Here is a 20,391-nt window from a genome sequence, read left to right as displayed (position 1 = left end):
TGTATGCATTTGACAGTGTGAGGCGTCCGCTCATAGCCATCAATCAGTCGCGTCTAGAGTGAGCGGGCAATTAGTTCTTCTGAGTTGAATTGACATAAAGTCGATATGTCACATCAACTAGATCTATGGAGACGTCACATCAATTGATCCATGGAGGCAGAGGGAATCCTGACAGATATCTTTCTGACGGTGGTGACGGAGAGATCTGTTAAGGGGGTACCTCGGAGTGCCAACGCTTCGGAGTTGAGGGACGCTTTGGTTATTTCAGTGGATCTACTCTTCACCTTGTAGCGTGTAATGTTGAGGTCGACAAGAGTTGGCATCACTTCGGATGTTGAGGTCGTCAAGAGTGGACATCACTTCAAAACACTTTGGATGGACACATGTTTCTTTGGGGAGTGGTGTGACTATTGTTCCAAAGTGGTTTGACCAGGGTTTCTTTTCTAGAAAGCAAGTGTAATAAGTTCTGTTAGTGACAAAAAGGTAGCTTTGAAAATCAAAGTTTTGCAAGAAAGAAGCTTAAGGTGACTTTTACTTTTTCATTTAGCCAAACATGCTTAATATTAACAGACAAATAGTGCAGAGCCAACTAATCTAACCAATTTTAGGAACCCAAGTGTCCTTAAAGTATTGCATAAATGAAGTTTGATCAACAAAACCTAGAAAAAAGCTCTTCTAAAGCAGTGCCAAGATCCATTCCACCCCTTACGCTGTACACTATATGTTTAAACATCTCTCGCTGAACTTCACTGTTGACACATTTCTTAACAACGTGCTTTAGCCATGATCTGCGAATTCGCCAAAGAGAAAATAGTATAGGGCAAGAAAAAGTCTCCCCGAGCCAATCAGTACAAGTTAATGATGATCAGTCAGGTACTGAAAAATAAGTCTTAACCAAAAGAAGGATAGAAAAAGCATCCTGCCTCATGGGATCAATCTCTGCAACTGCATCATCAATTATAATTCCATGACGCCTATCGTTTAATATAATATGTGCAAGAGATAGTCGAGCATAAAGATGCTTCACTTCAAAATGGCATGTACAATCCCTCATGGATTGAGGTCTAGCTGCACGATTTCAAGCGTTTAACCGATATCTTCTACTTGGTAATATACCTCCACCCTCATGGAACCCAATTTAACAGTGTGTAGAGTGGGGATTAGTACTCCAAATTTCCTAACAATAAATAATTTGCAGAAGGGGCAAAGGCATGTGTTTTGGTTGGGTGCTTTTTCTTGAAAAGCTAAAAATAAATCTTTAATTGAAATTAAGCATTTCAATGGCTTATTTGATTGCATTTCCATTCGGAAATATCTATCCCCTGTTCATATGAGCCACATGTATGTTCAAATATAAACCTGTTTAACTTGTAAAGTGTAAGCATATTATACATTTTTTTTTCTTTTAATTGCAAATCGACTTAATAGTTGAAAAGTTTGTAAGAGTATTAATTCGCATTAATATTTCCTCCTTACATGAATGCTGGAACGAGCATCCTATTTTGTACGCACACACCGAGAGACAAATTCAGTAATATATTTTAATGTTGTTCTTCTTCATCATAGTGAAATTCATTAAAGAAAAGTGATCCTAACTCTCGTGTTGAATATATTTTATACTTTGGCTTTTTAATTTCGTGTAGAAATATCAGACATTTAAAACACAACAAAATCCAGTCACATGGTAAGTTAATCCTGAAAAACCTAACGTTCGACCCAACTAACACCTAGAGGGGGGGTGAATAGGTGTTCATGCGGAATTAAAAAACTTATCAATTAATTCGTGCAACAAGTCACAAGAATTAAAGTTTGTCCAGATTCATTCACATGTCTTAATTACTTATGTTGAATTACCGGTAACAATAAATAAATTAAAGCAATAAAAGAACACAACGAATGTTGACGGAGAAACCCCAACTGGGTAAAAACTCCGGGCACAAGCCAGTAGAGATCCACTATTTGTAGAAGGTAACTTACAGTATGTCAGAACAATTGATCCCCTCAATTTTCTAACCTCCTTACTGTTTGAGAACAAGACTCTCCTGGATCTAGCAGATCTGTGCTACCATCCCAGTCTTGTGTGACTTCTACTTCCTGTGAATCGTCAAGCACTCCCACTCTTCAAGCAAGTTCTTCCCGGATCTTCAATCTGAGGATCTTCTGGAAGTTTTATAGGATTTAGAGAAGGTGGTGTTTTGGTGTTTCAGGGTGTGATGTTTTTCTGCAAAAGCCAAGGATTTTTAATCTGAAAAGTTTAGACGATTGTTTGGCTTTTTGAACCTTGGTGTGAAAGATATAAAGGATTAATCTCCAAGGATTTTAGAGTGAAGCAATAATATGGCTTCAATGTGTATTTTCTCCATTATCAACTCGAAGGAGACGAATGGTATTTATATGGCTCAACATATGGTCTTGTGGCGCGTCAAAAATTCGCGAGCTTTTAAATTTAATGTTGCCCAGATAAATAGGTCGCTCGAGCGAGGGACCAGCGTGACTCGAGCGACGTCCACTTCGCTCGAGCGACCTGCTGGCGAGGCTCTAGCGACAGTGGTTCTGCAATCTTGGCTCAAGCGAGATCATGGCGTGACTCTAGCGAAATCTCGCGCCGTTTGCAACTTCGAGGCATCCATCACAACCCTAGACCTAGCCTTCAACACTTTGATTAATTGCAACTCAAGTCCCTAAACTATTGGACATTTGACACTTTGGTCCTTGACCTTACAATTATGACGTTTTAATCCTTGACTTTACAATTATTACACTTTGGTCCTTGGTCACAGATTTGCCAATTACATATTTCCTAACAAATCCCAAGGTACATTCTTCGTTGAACTTCTTCGGTTCCTCTCGATTCAAAAGAAAAACCATCTTCAAAACAAACGACAAGAAAAATGCCTATTCCGCTTGCATTTGCCTCAGGAATATGTGCATATATATTTTGGAATTTTCTACGTTCCTTATTAGTCTTGATGGTCCAATAAAAACAATCTAACAACGAAATTTACTGTTTCAATCGAATTCTTCGTTTCCAAACAAAATCGATTTCATTCAAGCAACCCTTTCTAGACAGCTTAATAGTCGAAGAAGTATGAAACCATGCCACAAGGATACTGACCATCCCTTTCTACCCCAAGAACCAAACTTCAACAACGGTGCTGTTGACCTGGTGGTTGACTTCTTGTTTTGATTATCACAAACAAATTGCGTTTAATTCTAACCCATTGAATTTAAGTGTTGTTAGTGATTATTGTGAATTAAAAACATGAGAATCGAGATCAAAGGTTCATACACAGACGAACAACCTTGGCGCCAAACGATCAATGACAAGCAAAGTTTGGAGATCGACGAATGAAGAGATTGAAATCAAGCTTTCAGGTTTGGAAGTAGAAATTGAAGACATTAGATACAGATACGTTTTAGTACTCAAATGTAAAGGTATAATTCTTCAACTTCTCACATCAACTATAGCTCAAATAATTTTTATGCACTAGACTCTTTCACGACAAACAATACTTGCATAAAAATTACTTTCAAAAAGATAAGTATCTCGATTTTCAAGATTACATATTTACAAAATACTTATCTATACAATAAATGAGAAAATCCTTCAAATACTTGCATAAAAATTCATCACGAAGGAGAAAGTCCGGAGGGACAACTTCTGTCCATCCGGACGTCCAGATGAGTCTTCTAACGGTCATTTCAATAACCATTTCTCAAACAGCTAGTTACCCGTCCGGATCCCAAGCAGACGTCCGGTCCCATGTCCGGATTGACAGATTTTTTTACCGTTTTGTGACTATAAACACCCCCACTTTCTACCACAATCATTACAGAATTCCAGAGCATTAAAGTGAGCTTTTATTGATCTTTTCTACCTTAGTTTTCTATTCTCAAAAGATCAAATCATTTAACTTTTGAAAAACTTTTTGAGTGATCTAAATTTTGTGAAAATCATATATCTCAAAAAGGTTTTTTCTTATACAACACTTGAGCTATACTTTTTGTGAATTATTGAAGTGCTCTACCTATTTCTCTCTTCATTTTTAATTAAGTTCATATCATTAATTGAGAGGGAAGCTTTTAATTGCAATTTCATTTTTGTTTTTGGATTGTGAGTTGGTTGAGGTCCTGAAAAACTCAACGGTGTAAAAAGATCGGTGCTCCTTGATATTAAGTCATCGGAAGTGTAGTAAGAATGTTGGATTGCATTATAAGTCAATCAATATAGCAAAAAAAGCCTTGCTCATGATGAAAAGCTTAGAAACAGAGGATCTAGATTATTGCATTGAATCGAACCTCCATATCACATTGTTTGCATTCTCTCTCCCTTTTACTTACTGTCTTTATATTTGCTCTTGTTATTTGAATTTATATATTTAGTATTTGTGCCAATTTGTTTAATTATCTTATTTGCTATCATATTAGTTTAAATCTTGGATTAATTTTTGAAAAAGATTGCATTAACCAATTCACCCTCCTCTTGGTTAGCTAGTTTTAGGCTTTCAGGTGCATCAACCATGTTAATAATCATGAAATAACTCCTCCAAGGAGAAAAAAATTAGTAAGTTAACTTTCTCATAAAATCACATTGATAATCTTTTTCAGCAAAAGAAAACACGGACTATATCCATGCCGATTATGGAACTGAAACCACTAAACTAACATGTAGATCTAGATAAGCTCAGTTAATCCATATCTTTCGGCAACATTGTACATAACTAATTTATCCCACACCGGGCCAAAAAGTTGGTACCCGCCAATCATAAAGGTAATAGACCATGAAGAGAGAATCACAGCAAACGCCAAGAAGCCAATTGCTGATCCAACAACATCTGTACAAAAGGAAGAATCAGTAAATGAACTTGAGATGCTACGGTTTATTTTAACCCCTCCCCTCCTAAACCCAAAGAAAAATTTACAGTTAGGAGAATATGAAAATGTGGATGGAGAATTTCTTATAATTGTTGTTCATGTCTTTTCTTTCCACTGAGATATCTGGTATCAGTCAAGAAGTCTAAAAGGCAAGAGCGGTTATCAGTTGTCGCAGCCAGATAAGAAGAAAAGGCAGCATCAAGACTTACTAACTTTCCCTACCAAATTCAAGGTTATAAAAAGATTGTTTTGAGGTGATCAAAGTCGTATATGAGACAAAAATATGACACTTAAAAGACAAGTCCAATCATCCGTTTATTGTCCTCTCTAAAAGACAAGGTTTTCTATACATAAGATGATCGAGTCCAGTATAACAACTCGAAGAATTTTTTATGCTGAGACAAAACTATCCAAACCTTTAAGCAATATTTTAACAGTGCATAACTCGAGCAAATCAACGAGTATTTGTGCACTCATAGAGGTCAGAGCATCTCTTGAAAAGCATGGTAAATCTGAGTTTATGCATTAATTTTCATGTGCACTAACAACCGATCTCCATGTAAAAACAGTACTAACTTTCTTATACATAATATAAACCACTCAAAACATGTAAATCGTCCAATACTCTGCAAAACCTCAAACGGTTAACTTGTCTTTCTTAACCAAACCCTTCAAATTAACTGAAACAAAAATGCATGCAATAATGCGTCCAATCATTTATAATTCTGTTTCAGAATTCATCCAAAATCTAGTTTCATTCATGAATATCTAAACCAAGAAAAGTATCTATTCCTTCAATTATTATCCTTTGCTTACAAATATTTTCAGACTCGATGCAAACATTGTATGATGGATAAAGTTAATGTTATGAGTAGAGGTAAATCAAAGAATTCTAAAAAATAAAAATTAAGTGTTGTCATTTGTTAATGCTTATTGTTTTGTATAAGATATGTGTGCTTTGTATTTTAGAAAGGAGAAAGAAAAGAGTGTAATGGCATCAAGTAACAACTAAACCCCTTGTGAATAGGATAAGCTGAGAGTTTATTAGTCTAAAAATGAATGATCACATCACACACTATGCCAAATGGCAAAACTCGTAGAAAAGTAAACAAAATGATAGCACTGTTAGCAAGGAAACTTACACTTTTGTTTTGAAATTGACGCGAGGGCTAGTAGTCAGTTTAAGTGTACATGGAAGGTAACTGAATCTAATTCCATCTATTAGATTCTTAAAATGATTTACTTAAGAAAAGTATTTACACAATTATTTACTAGTCCAATAACAAACAAATTCTACACCAAGTATACACCACACTTGTATACCCAATTCTTTACCAATTTATGGAACTTAGGGAGCACGCGAGGGAGGAAATTACACATTCCCTTCATAATTTAATATCCCAGAACAAAACATTGATAAAAAATTAAACGAGAAGAACTCCAGAACGACATGAAATTTCCTATGATAACCCATATTTCGCATAAACCCTTTCTTAAGAGTAAATTTCTAGTCTAAACGCCACACCCTAAGATAATTTTACATATTAAAAACCACCCAAAAAATATAAATCGTCCAATATTCTTCAAAACCTCAAATGGGTAACTTTCTTCACCGAACTAGTAAAAATTAACTTTAAAAAAAATGTATGCAGATAAATTTGCATATAGAGAGATGGGAAGGCTTACAGCGGCGGAGTGGGGGTGGAAATTATGAGAATTCGGGTGGCGAAGAACGGGCCAGAAATAGAAGCAATTGACCCAAAGAAAAGGAAGACAGAAAAATCCGAAATTGAAGAATCTGCGAGCGTAAGCTACTGAATCTTGATGTGAGAGCTCCAATGGACCATCGATAGTGGGCCAATCAGCCGGACCTGTAATTCTTCTGGATGAGGTAGAAGTAGGGTTGGACAAATCTCCCGAATCGATCGAACTCGATGGTTCTTGTCAAATTAAATATCCGAACGGATATTTAAATTGAGAATCGACGGGTACGGTTCGATTCTCGGTTCTAGATCAAGAACTGAAAAATCGAATAAGAACCCAATTTTTCTAATTTTTTTTTATATTGAATAAATCAAATTATTTTAATTTTAATTTTTCTAAACAAATTAACAATTTCTAAATTCAAATTTTTGGCCCAATAATTTGTTTCATTTCTAATTTTTTTTAATTTTTTGCCCAATTACCTATTTTATTGTTTCATTTCTTAGCCCAACAAGATTCAACCCACTTAATAACCCTAAACACCTACACTAAAGTGCATAATGTTGTCTCCACTCTCGCAATCACTCTCTCAACTTCTCTGACATTTCAAAACCTATACAATCAGGGCCGACGCTGTGACCTCCGCCGACTAAAGCTTTGACCGTAGCGATCATTTGAACAAGGTAGTCTACTAGTCTCTGACATTTCAAAACCATTGAATATCTCATTAGTTGTATTTATATAATATTATTATAATTGTTCAAAAATTTAATTATAGTATAGACCGGAGCTGAATCGAACGGAACTGAACCCAAACAGTTCCATAATTATATTTAGACCAACGGTTCCATTTACTAGATTCTCGAAAATTTTGGTACGATTCAGTTCTCTTTAGAATCGAACCGACCCGCGCCCACCTCTAAGTAGAAGTCAAGGGATTGCTCTCATCGAGGGCGACGGGGACGGTTAGAGAAGTGGTGGTGGTAGGCAGATCGGTGGAGAGAGGGTTCGAAATATCTTCCATTTGTTTCTAGTACCAATTTTTCACTTTAAAACCAAATAGATAAACAATCAAACTGTCAGTACCGATTTTTAAAAACAAAGGCAATGTCATGGAATGTACAAATCACATTTCTCGTAAATAGATTAGTCTTTTTACATATTGGTGAATGCGATTCATTTTGGAGGTTTGTGTCATATTTTCAACTCGGGAATCTTTTCAAATTAAACCATTTTATTTTACGAATAAAATCAAATCATAATTTGCGATTTGGTTCGATTTTTAATTCGCGATTTACCATTTGACATTATCGTAATATATTTAAAACAAGTTTAAGCCCTCGTTTGAGCCTCATTTTGGAGGAAAAAATGAATTTTTGAATAGTGTATTGATGGAAAATGTGTAGTTAAAAATTAAGGAAAAATTTTGGTTTTATGTGTAATATTATTTTATTGAAAAATGTGTGGTTGAAATGATATCAAAATATTGTAAAAGAATGAATTATTTTCTAAATAATGGGGCTCAAACAAGCTATAAATAAGTTTAAATGAGATATAATAATGTTAAATGATAAATTACATTCATATTTTCCATGAAACCCGTGAATACATTATTTTCAAAGTTGGTTGCTAAAAAATGTTAATAGACGAATATATCTTTTTATATTTTTGTTTACCTTTTCTTGTTTGCTTTTCATATTGTCACACAGGTTTGATTAAAATTCATTTCGTCTTGCTAGTGAAATTCAAAATAGGGAGTGAATAAGATATATTCAGATGTACAAAGATTAATTGAGTATAGATTTATTGGGAATTGACGAATTTCATTTTTCACCTACTTTAAGAACGTAGAAGATAATAGTACTAGTTAGGAAATTTTAACATTTTCACACAGTCAATAAGTTATGTCCTTCATTTTTTACAAACCACCAAACAAATTCATTAATTCAAATTACAACTCATAAGTGCATAATAAGATCGAAAATAACAAATAAAAGAAAGAACAATGGAAAAAATGGCTTAAATATGAATCTGAACTTACCGAGAGAGAAGAGAGAAAGAGACGAACATGGTAAAAAATTAGCATATTAACAGGCAAAAGGCGGCTGACGATTTGCGATTGGATATCACATTTTGTTCAGTAGTGACAGACAAACGTCAAATGTTTGAAAATGAGAGTTTAGATTATGGCTTCTGAAGCTTGATGTCACTTATCATTTTCACACAGTCAGTATGTTCTGTCCTTCGTTTTTTACAAACCACAAACAAATTCATTAATTCAAATCACAACTCATAAGTGCATAATAAGATCGAAAATAACAAATAAAAGAAAGAACAATGAAAAAACTGGCTTAAAGAATAATTTGAGACTTATCGAGAGAGAAGAACAATGGAAAAAATGGCAAAAAGCGATTGACAATTTATGATTAGAAATCACATTTTGTTCAGTAGTGACAGACAAGCATCAAATGTTTGAAAATGAAAGTTTAGATTATGGCTTTTGAAGCTTGATGTCACTTATCATTTAATGTCACGATCTATTTTAAAGAGCATCTTTGAGGGAATCTTTAAATATGAGATGTTCTCCATTTTAAAGAATTAACCCTTAAAATCATGTTTCAAAAGACTCTTTAAATTAACATTTTAATTTAGGGAATGAAATTGTCTCTCCAAATTTGGAAAGGAAATGTAACACCCCAATTTTTTTTTTTTCAATTTTAAAAACTCGAAGTGTTACCAAATTACTTATTTATTTAATATACATGTATTTTTTTTAAACGGAACTTAAATTCTTATTTTCGACGAAATAAAATTTACTCTTGGAACTTTAAAGAAAATTTGATAATTTGACTCCATGAACTTAATAGAGTAGTCAACCAACATTTAAATTTAATTAAAATCATTCATCATCAATTTAAACGAAATGCACATAAACAGGAATGTCAAAACTACAAAAAAGTGCAAATACTAAACATGAAAATGTTAAATGAAAGTCTAGTCATGAATGTGCTTAATATCATTTTTAATTAGCAACCCATAAGCATTCCTCGTCCAATCTTCGATGCATCCAAGACGATTCATTCTAGGGCTGGGCAAATCTCCCGAACCGAACCCGACGGTTCTTGTCAAATTAAATACCCGAACGGGTATCTGAATTGAGAACCGACGGGTACGGTTCGATTCTCGGTTCTAGACCTAGAACCGAAGAACCGAATAAGAACCGAATCTTTCTAATTTATTTTTTTTATATTGAGTAAATCAAATTATTTTAAATTTTTTAAACAAATTAACAAATTAATGATTTCTAAATCCAAATTTTTGGCTCAATAATTTGTTTCATTTCTAATTTTTTAATTTTTGACCCAATTACCCATTTTATTGTTTCATTTCTTAGCCAAGCAAGATCAAATCCACTAAATAACCCTAACACCAACACCAAAGTCCGTAACGTTGTCTCGACTCTCGCACTCACTTTCGCAGCCTCGCTAATATTCCAAAACCTATACAATTATCGGTCGATACTGTGACCTCCGATCGAAACTGTGACCTTCGCCAACCGAAACTTTGATCGTAGTTATCATTTGAACAAAATAGTTTCCTAGTCTTTGACATTCCAAAACCACTGAATGTATCATTAGTTGTATTTATACAATATTGTTATAAATGTTAAAAAATTTAATTACAGTACAGAACCGAACGGAACCGAACCGAACCGAACCGATCCGAACCGAACCGAACCGAACCCGAACGGTTCCATAATTATATTTGGACCCGACGGTTCCATTTACTAGATACCCGAAAAGTTCGGTTCGGTTCGGTTTTCGGTTCGATTTAGAACCGAACCGAACCGACCCGCGCCCACCCCTAATTCATTCTAATCTGAAAATTTGAAAGAGTGAGTATTTTGAATAAAAAAATACTCAGTAAAACACATACAAATTTGTATTCAACATAATATAAATATAAATGAAATATTCATACATGACATTTATAGATTTAGAACCACTGATCCGGATAACAGATAGTTTAAGGAATATTTTTAGAACTCCCACATCTCGAAAGATTTAACGTAATTGGAGTTAACAGTCTATCTTGAAAGATTCAACAAAGAGATCGACCTTGTGGTCTTAAGGCATTAAATGAAATCAATATATAGATATCATGAAAAATAAAAATTTAACCACTGCACTTAAATATCTTACTGTTCACGAAATTATTTCTTTCGATTTAAAACTACCGCAAGTGTACGGTTTGTTAACAAGTAATAAAGTGGATTAAATGAGTCCGAATATCGTCCCACGGAGATTGATTAGTTCAATTTTACATATCGTTGCCTTAACCGAAACTATTTTACTAAAGTGAATGTGAACTTAATTAAAACCCTAATTATGAAATTTTAATGATTGACTTAAATTAAATATGCAAAACAATATTGTTAATACTCTAGAATGAATTCAAATGTTGAGAACGCACGTTTGTTGTAATCAATAGAAATTAAACACACTAGGATCACGATTTCCTATGCAATTATCACTTTCAAACCCTAGTTTCACAATGTGACAACACACTTCAATTGTGATGAATCAATATTCCTAAGTTTATCCAATACTCTCTCTCGAGATGTATTGAACCTATTTCTAAATACCACCGGCCTATATTTTTATGACAAGTGCATATATAAAAATGCATGCGATTTTATGAATACTTAAAGATTCACGTAGGACATAACGATATATTGCTATCCCTTATGGGACCCTACGATGATTTATATTATGTCGAACCTATTTCAATTCTCTCGAATGTAAGAATAAATCAGCCAAACTCACACAATTACGGGCCCTTAATTGCGGAAACAATAATTGCATATAAATCATTTAAAACAATAAAAATATGTCTTAATGTCAAATTGCAAAACTAGAAAATTAAAGATCAAATTACATGGTACATCGATCTCCTAGCACATGAAAATCTAGCCTAACATGATTAAAATAAAAGAATACATCAGATTTTGGATAAAAGGTATCACTGGGTTATAAAATCTTGAGAAATCTTGAAGCTCTTCGTGTAAATCTTCGTTCTTGAGCTCAAAATCCTCTCCAAAAAGTATTTTTCTGCCTCCAATGCGTTCTGCCTCTTTCTGGATGTCTTTTGGTCTTTATATCGTGTGAGAATTAGGTTACTAAAAGAGTTTCAGTCATATAAGGAAACTGCAGAATCGGTCCCCAGAATAAAAAATTTTGAGAAAAATTTCTCGGGAAGCCTCTGTTGACGAAATATTTCTTTTCGATTTTAAAACCCACCGCAAGTGTACGGTTCGTTAACAAATAGTAAAATGGATTATGAGTCTAAGTATCGTTCCCACGAGGATTGAATTAGCTCTAATTAGACTAATGTGACCTTAACCGAATCTAATTGAATGAAAATTTGGTTTAAATGTGAAAAGCCCTAATTTTGGAAGAAATCCCTAATTTGAAACCCTAATTACAAAGAAAACCCTAATTTCGAAATTGGAAACCCTAATTTCGAAATTTCACTAATCGAATGAAATAAACACGCAATTGAAATGTAAATATGCAATTTTAGAACTAATGTATTGAAATGAATCGAAATGAAATCATTAAGAACTCGAATCCCCAATTGACTATTAAAAACCCTAATTTCACAAATTCAATGAATCGATGGAACAAAATGCCAATTCAATGTTCCTAAATTATCCAATACACTCTCTCGATATATATTGAATCTACTCTTACACACCACCAGCCTATATTTCTATGGATGATGCAATGTACAAGAATGCATGACTTTTTATGAACATCTTCATGAATTACATAAAGTATAGAGGTAAGTTTCCATCCCCTATCGGACCCTATGTCAATTTATATTCTATCGAATTTATTCCCCTTCTTTCGAATGCAAAGAACAAATCATCTACAATCACATAACAATTGGCCAAATAATTATGGAAGCATTCAAACCATATAAATCAAACATTTGTCCAATCGAAACTATTGTTGAATTAATGAAATAATGGAAATTTAAATCATCAAAAGGTTCATCAAATTCCTAATGAACAAAAACCCTAGCCTATAATCATCATTACAAAATCAAGAAATTGAAAAATGAAATTAAAAGATAATAAGAATACAGCCGTATGGAATTTCTTCAATCCGTGTGTATAATCTTCAATCCCGTCTCGAACCCGTGCGAAATTGAATCCAAAATCAAGTTTCTTGCCTCCAATTTTGGTCTCTCCCTTCTCCCTGGTCGTTCTTCCTCTTAATATGATGAATTTGGGTTTTGGTTCGTACGACTGCATTTCAATGAAAAAATGCCTAGCATTTCAATAGGCAGGTGAGAACTAGAACCTTCAAAGAAGGCAAGTGGGTGCTGTGAAGAGTATTTTAGAACACCAAGAAAGCCGGTATTGAAAAGCTTGAAGCAAATTAGGAAGGACCGTACCTGATCACGAAGGTCGTCAGGTAAGGAGCCTATAAGCTGCGCACCTAAGATGGTAGAGATATCACCAACAGCTGAAACGCCATTCACCTCCGCAAATATTATTTCTATGTCTTCTAAACTCTTCTTTTATTTGTTATTTTTATTTTCATTCAAAATTCGTATTGACTTAAGCATCGGAGAGCTGATAACTGCCATCGGTGGTCCTAATCTTCTTTGCTTTAAGAAGAATCAACAAGAAAATGTTTGGTGATCCAAACCAAACCAAGCATGTTATTTCTTTATCACGGGATATCATCATTATTCGTTCACTTATTCTTCAATTTTCCTTTCCAAAGTTTTGCCACCGTTAGGATCAATTCTAACTAAAGTATCGGAGAGCCGATGGTAGAAATGCCATCAGCGACCCTAACGTGTCTTCGCTTTCAGGAGATTCGCCAAAGGGAGAAATGTATCAAATGTCAAACTTTTCTTATCATCGATGATCCGAAAATCCTTGAACTTGGGGAGAAAGATCCCATACATGTATCAAAAGTTATTTTGGAGTCCAAAGAGATAAACATGTAAATTCCTTCGAGTCACTTGGATGAAACAGACCACGTGGTTACTTCAAGTCGTCTAGACGAGGAAGAACACACAATTGCTAGACAAGGGTAGGACTACCATAACCATGAGACCAATCCAAACGAAGACTCAACTGTCTCTAGAATAGCCAGGAACATTACCTACTAAATCAGATGGACTTGTCTAATCGAGTCCTTTGTAAAAATAGTTTGATAAGTCCGTTTTATCTTTAATGATGAGAAAGCAAGTCCAATTTCTGTTCCAATGTTATGGCCACACATTTATGTCCTACAAATAAAATTATAAGATCAATATTTCACGAATTTTTGGCAATTTAGCATATAACGCCAATAAGTCTACAAATTATATAGTTTCGAAAGACACGAGTTCAAACATGACTCATACAAATATTAATACATAGGCCTGAAAGAAAATTATGGCCGAATGGCACACTTGGAAAATGTGTTTACAAAGGCATCTAAACCTGCCCATCATCGGTATTCCCAATTCCATGCCAGACGAAGCCCCAAATTCGGGCTGCTTCTCTAATGTATTTGGCATACCAAGCATTTGGCACAACTCAGCATAATCGACAATGGCTTTATCTACGTCCCAGCTAACATGCCCGCCTTTCTTGTAATCATTCATAAGGAAGGCCCTAATGGCTATCTCAACTTCCAACTGGCAATTCTCCAGACGGTCCTCCAGAGAAATAATTTGATCCCCAGAAGATTTCTTTCGAGTTTGCAAGTCCCTCCTCCAACGCAAACTTTTTGTGAACCATCTCGACTGGCTCATCTAGTGCCTTCCTAGTAGCTAAGTCAGCAAATTTCTTCCCTGCCCTCAAGCTTTCATTTTTCCCACGCAATGAAGTATTCGCATCCTGCAATGAGCGCACCTTCCTAGCGTGCCTAATAGCTTCATTTTTTTGAAAAATAGACCATTGCAATACCTAGAATCGATAGAATAAGTTCGTTTCAACCAATTGGGTGATCCATAAAGAAATATATAAAAATATTATACTTGAAAAGTCTGAGCCATCGTGTTTTTGGCTGCCTTTATTGAACCAAGTTGTTCATAGCATGCTGGATCTTCAGGGAATAAAAGGCCTTCGCAAGTGCCAACAACCTAGGGTTAGAAAATGTGGATGAATTTGAAGGAATGGTAAGCACAATCGAGTCATCGTCTGTCGACAATGGCCCCAGTCGACTGCGTTGTCAAATCAACGGAGAGAAAGCATCAGGCAGCTCGTCTGGCTTGAAAGACCATCAAACGAAATCGGGTGTCAACTAGTACCGTATGAGGAGAAACCTTTCGAGACTTATCCTTCGCCTTTTTCCTTTCGAAAGTGTCAAGAGAAGATCCTACCACTCTTGACATAATTCGATTTGCAATCTCACGTTCAGTTGAGTTAAACGGACTAGTCATAGGAAGGTTACTACCAAATAATTACATACCTCTCTTTGGCATTACAATAGGGATCTTATAACTTGGAAAATCAGAAGGAATACCTCTTGGTTCTATCCAAATTTTTTTCCACAAGCTGCTAGAAGAAAGGACTTTTGAAGACAGAAGGAATTGGCAATCCCTTCGATCCTTAGGTATCGCTAAGATCTTGGAAATGCGTTCATTTACGAATAGTCCTTCGACTAGCCGTATGTTGATGCGAAGACCTGCAAGAAAATGAAATAAGAACCTCAAATCAATAAAGTGTATTGGAAGTAAGTGATCTACAACACTTACAGCGGGACCATGCCAAAGGAAAATGGTAACTTTCCAACTGAACCAAGTCGCTTGATGGGAGAAAATAAGACCCTCTCCAGCCCTTATTCCCAAAGGAAAGGCCTACCATCAATCGATCAACATTTTTCCTTACATTTAAGGAAAATCGGCTCTTCTCACCATCGTGTTCCCTTATAAAGTAGCCATTTAGTAGATCTGGCATGCCGAATAGGATATCGTGCCGCTCAGTTAAGACCAGAAGTGCTAAAAGCAATCTCCAAGAGTTAGGCATAAGTTGGCTGGGCGCAATCTCGAAATACTCTAATACCATCGTAACCACGTGAGGAAACGGAAATCGAAAGCCATCTTTGAATGGAAACTGATAGAAAAACACCCAACCTATGTCATTCCATGAAACCCTTTCGTGGGTTCATGGTAGATGAAGTTTAACAAATGCAGGAATATCATAGGCGTCTCATATTCTTATCAAGCCATTCTCCTTCAGCTTGCTCGGTATGTTCTTATTAAACATGATGTCGCTACCGCTTGGATAGCTCTGCTCGTATGAATCATGTCTAGGATGGTCACCATTAGGACTTAGATCGGTTAGACTAATACTGATACCAACGCTTTCTAGATCAATCTCATTTAAGCATGAGATTATGTTGGTTCGGATTGTACAGATGGGCCAACATTGGCGAGGTTTGATGGTCACCATCAAAACTTAGAGTAATGAATTCCCAAATCACCAACAAACCTCGCCAATATTGGCCCGTCTAGACAATCCGAGCCCACATAATCACCCAGCTAGAAGTTTTCACCTGAATTGTCAGACTTCTTATATCACCGGTCGACCATGCTTTAGCCGGAATTTTGTGCGAGCGTCACAAAAATCGTTCCAATCTATTTTTCATAAAAAATGACTATTCACTAGCAACTTTACTTTACAACGGATCAAACTCCAGAAAAACCAAATAAAAACAGATTCAAACACTGAAAACTTGGAAAAATGATTGAAGAACACTCAAAAACATTCAAAAATAAAATAAAAACTTCAAGACTGGAAGGGAGAAACTCACCAAAATCTTAGAAGTTTCTTGAAGAGTACTCGGCTCATTTTAAAAATGGATGATATGAGGCCTTAAAATTTAGAAGTTGATACATTAAACGAGATGAGTAAATGAGTTCAAAAATGTGATCAGAACTATCAACAGAATGCACTCACCAAACCTTACGGATGAACATATTCATCGCCCCGACTAATTTGCCGTGTAGAACGCAACATACTATCTAGCCGGATAAACATCTTTCCTTCCAAATGGGCACATTGATTTTTCGGGCTAGTAAACCAAGCCACAAATATGGCATGATCAGATCAACTATATTTCCTTTCATGTGGACATATTGATCATTCGGAATAGCAAACTAAGCAATGTGTATGGCACGATCCAGACGGATTTGCAAGCTAAAAAACTAAAATCGCATGGCCCAACAAGTGAACAGTAATCTCTACGATATTTTTAATGAGTGGACGATTTTCATACACTGCCATATAATCAAATGGCCTATCGTATGATCCGATTTTGCTCTCAACCAAGGATATGATCATCCTTGAACCCGAATTACTTTTCCATTCAAGTAGAACTCGTATAAAAGAGTGGGGGACAAATTGTAGTGGTATAAATTAATTTACTAGTCCAAGCGGCCCAAACCATAAAACAAGGTCCACAGACAGTCCAACCACGGCATCCTTGGCCCAAATCATTATAACGATCGATTCGAATACACAGTTCAAGCCCCCACATGTCAATTTGAAATCTCCAATAATTTATCTTCAAGATAAATCACGTTATGACTTATCCAGATCCGGTAAGAGTTATCAGCAAACGACTCTGATATCTTAACTGAACAGATCGGATTAGATTTGGCTCCAACCAACCACGAAATCTCGAAAAATCCCCATAAATCCCGCCTAGACGATTATCCCACTCCTATAAATTTCGTGTATCTCAATCCACTCTACTCTAATTCACTTTTTCTTTCTTTCCATTTGGCATTTATTCAACTTTTGACGAGTTCTATTAACTGAACTGTCGGAGGGTCTTTGGTCGGCACCACACCGGTGTCCCCTTAAGATCTTTTTACAGTCGTTTTCCTTCGTTCTATTTTTCTTCGGTTCCGCAGGATTGTTGGTGACCTACTTGATCTAATTTTTTGGTTATAGAATCTACTGTCTATACATACATTCTATTATCATCTTAATTAATGAACTTTAGTGGGATGACAAGGCTAGGTATGAACCAATTAATGATCAAAACTTAAATTAACAAAACTTAAGCACAACTTAAAAAGGTAAATAAATTTCGGGATGTTACAGTAAAATTCACTTTCTATAATTAAATGCATTCAAAGTGTTTCAATTTTCAATGTACGAAAATAATAAAACAATCTAAAAAAAATTCAATTAAAATAAAAGATAGAAAAAAATGATAAATATTTTTGGAAGTAGTAAAATTAAGTATTAAATATAAAGAGTTTGTTGTACTATTTCAAAATTTTATCTCTACAAATTTATAGATGCTTTCCAAATGATAGAATATGCTCTTTAAAATTAGAAAATCTCTTGGAGATGCTCTTAGGTGATAGATTAAATGAAATGTGAATTCCACTTATCATTTAATGCCACATTATCATGACATAAAATGAAATTATAATTTCAGTGCGCTAAATAGCATTACCATTATTTACAAATTTATTATGTACATGTAAAAAATCGTAAGGGAGATAAATCGTGGGATGTGCCCCAGTAGGCCAGGAAATAAGAGCTTGTCCGTACATTGGTGCCCACAAAGAGTCCAATTCTATATCTCAGGAATCGAACACTCACACTGTGGTTGCCAACAAGGTTGAGACTACCTCACTCCTATCATTTGCACCACTGGGTTATGTCCCGGAGGTGATTATGTACATGGAATACATATCCAGGGTGTAAATAAGCCCCCGTTTGGCCCCAAGTTTTTGGAAATGAAAATGAGTGAAATAGTATTTTTTTGAAAAATAAGTATTTGAAAAAGAAGAAAAAATTTTCGATTTACATGTAATATTATTTTATGAAAGATTGTGTGGTTAAAAATAGAAGAGAGAGTGAGAGAGAGAAATGGAATGAAAATTAATTGGGGCCAAATAGAGAATAATGCTGATTCGACGAGATTTTAAAAATGAAAAAATGGAAAATGCTTTACAAATGAAACCCTCGTTATTTATCTCTTATTTTCTCCCCATATTGAATCTCTCTCTCTAAACCTACGACACCAACAGCAGGCTGAAGAAAGGTTAGAAAATTGGCCGGGACGTAGGATAGTATCTATTGTAGGGCCCTTCATGAGGCGACGTAGTAATTAGTTCTCTAGTCCGCGTCTTTCTCTTCTTTATTTTAGAATCTGTAATGGATAAAGTTTCTTCTAAATATTTTTTGCCTTTTTTCTCCTATAATGTTGAAGAATATCATCAACGTATCTTCTTCACAGATCCTGATTCGCAAGTAAGTTTTAATTTTCCTTTTTTTAAGTTTTTTTATTTTCACGAGTCTATTTTAATGGAGATTGCATGCCCTTTAATTAATACATAATCACAAGGATAATTAATTAAGATTATTATTATCATTATATTACTGTTTCGCGCGGGTTAGTTGCTAACAATTAAGAAGGGTCAGACGATTGTGTAAGGGACAAACCTCTTGAGACAAAGTCCCAAAAATGGGTGTTCTTTTATTGGCGATGACTTTACAATTGGAAATGAAAAACAACGTGCCTCCAAGGGGCGCAAGCACACGAGTTACAGAAAGAAAAGTGTTTAAGTCTAAAAGCTAAGGAAATGAAAATTACATATTCTCTGTTCGAGAGTTTTGGATTCGGTCCCTTGCTTCTATATCATTTCTCCCTTTTATACTTCATAGACGATCTCTTTGTGATTAACTACTCTAAAAACTGCTTGATCGTCCTATAACTACTCACTTTCTTCGTAGTGGCCATTTGGTCATGAAACTGCCTTTTAACTGCTGACCTTTCATCGTTCAACCGCTTTCGATTGAAGTCCTTGAGTCGTGGAACGTGATAGGGCTGCTTTAACAACTGTCTTGATAACTGCATTTCTTGATAACCACGACGCGTTATGTCTGTTGATACCTTGGACGACTTGAAGGTTTGGGGCGAGAATAGAATAACAGCTCTGGGCGACTGTATGACACTCTATTCGTTCAGATTCTGGGCGACTTGCAAACTTGGACGATGGCGTTACCGCATTCTTGGGCCCCCTTATTTGGGCCTTCACCTTGATTCGTTCGATTGGACTTCGTTCTTTGGGCTATCTGATTTGGGGATCCTCCAATTGGGCTTTACTCCTTGGGCTGTTCGATTTGGGCTGAATTTTTATGTGTCAACAATTACCCCCCCAATATGGCAGAATTAATAATAATTATTGAATTTTGCCATATTCACTTCATGTTTCCAGCAACGTTCGAAATTTTCAAGAATTTCAATCATTGTTTCCTTCTATAATTTGAAAAGGTGCGTCATTTTGCAAACCCTTATAAACCCCAAACACGCCATTTCACTCCTGCCAAACCACGCCACGATTCACTGTTCATCTTTTGCTTCCTTGTTACGTAACCCTGAAAAGCTTCGTTCCTTCTCCAATGGCTGCTTCCCAATCTCAAGCTAGCGACTCTTTTAGTTTTGATGACTTTCAGAAACTTCTGAGTCGCCCATACATAACCCCAAGTTTTCTCGCACCCGCCGACGTTGGACGTAATGAGTTCCACTTGGGTCCTTTTTTCAATAATGCAGAGGCAGTTGAACAGGCGGCGGTGGGTCAGCTGTTTCCTTGCACTCAGGGTCCTCCATTCCTGAACTCTCTACCACTGGGGCCACTTCCCGAAAGAGGTATTCGCACTTGGCCTAAATCTGATGTAGCTTTTCGTAGGTGGCATGCTCGCCTTGTGGGTCATGGTCCTACTAAGGCACTTTTTGATAGCCCTAGGATCTCTGATTTGTTAGAAGTCTCTATTCG

At 35.7% G+C, this 20,391-nt stretch overlaps 1 pseudogene; it reads right to left on the bottom strand.

The window, feature by feature from the left end:
* Positions 1-4,552: 4,552 nt before the first annotated feature.
* Positions 4,553-14,250, bottom strand: LOC111409509 (annotated as a pseudogene).
* Between the last annotated feature and the right edge of the window lie 6,141 nt (positions 14,251-20,391).

This window comes from Olea europaea, chromosome 14, assembly GCF_002742605.1.
Source record: "Olea europaea var. sylvestris chromosome 14, O_europaea_v1, whole genome shotgun sequence".
NCBI classification, from domain to species: Eukaryota; Viridiplantae; Streptophyta; class Magnoliopsida; order Lamiales; family Oleaceae; genus Olea; species Olea europaea.
Note: the sequence above shows the minus strand (reverse complement) of the source record. Positions and strands in the feature narration are given on the sequence as shown.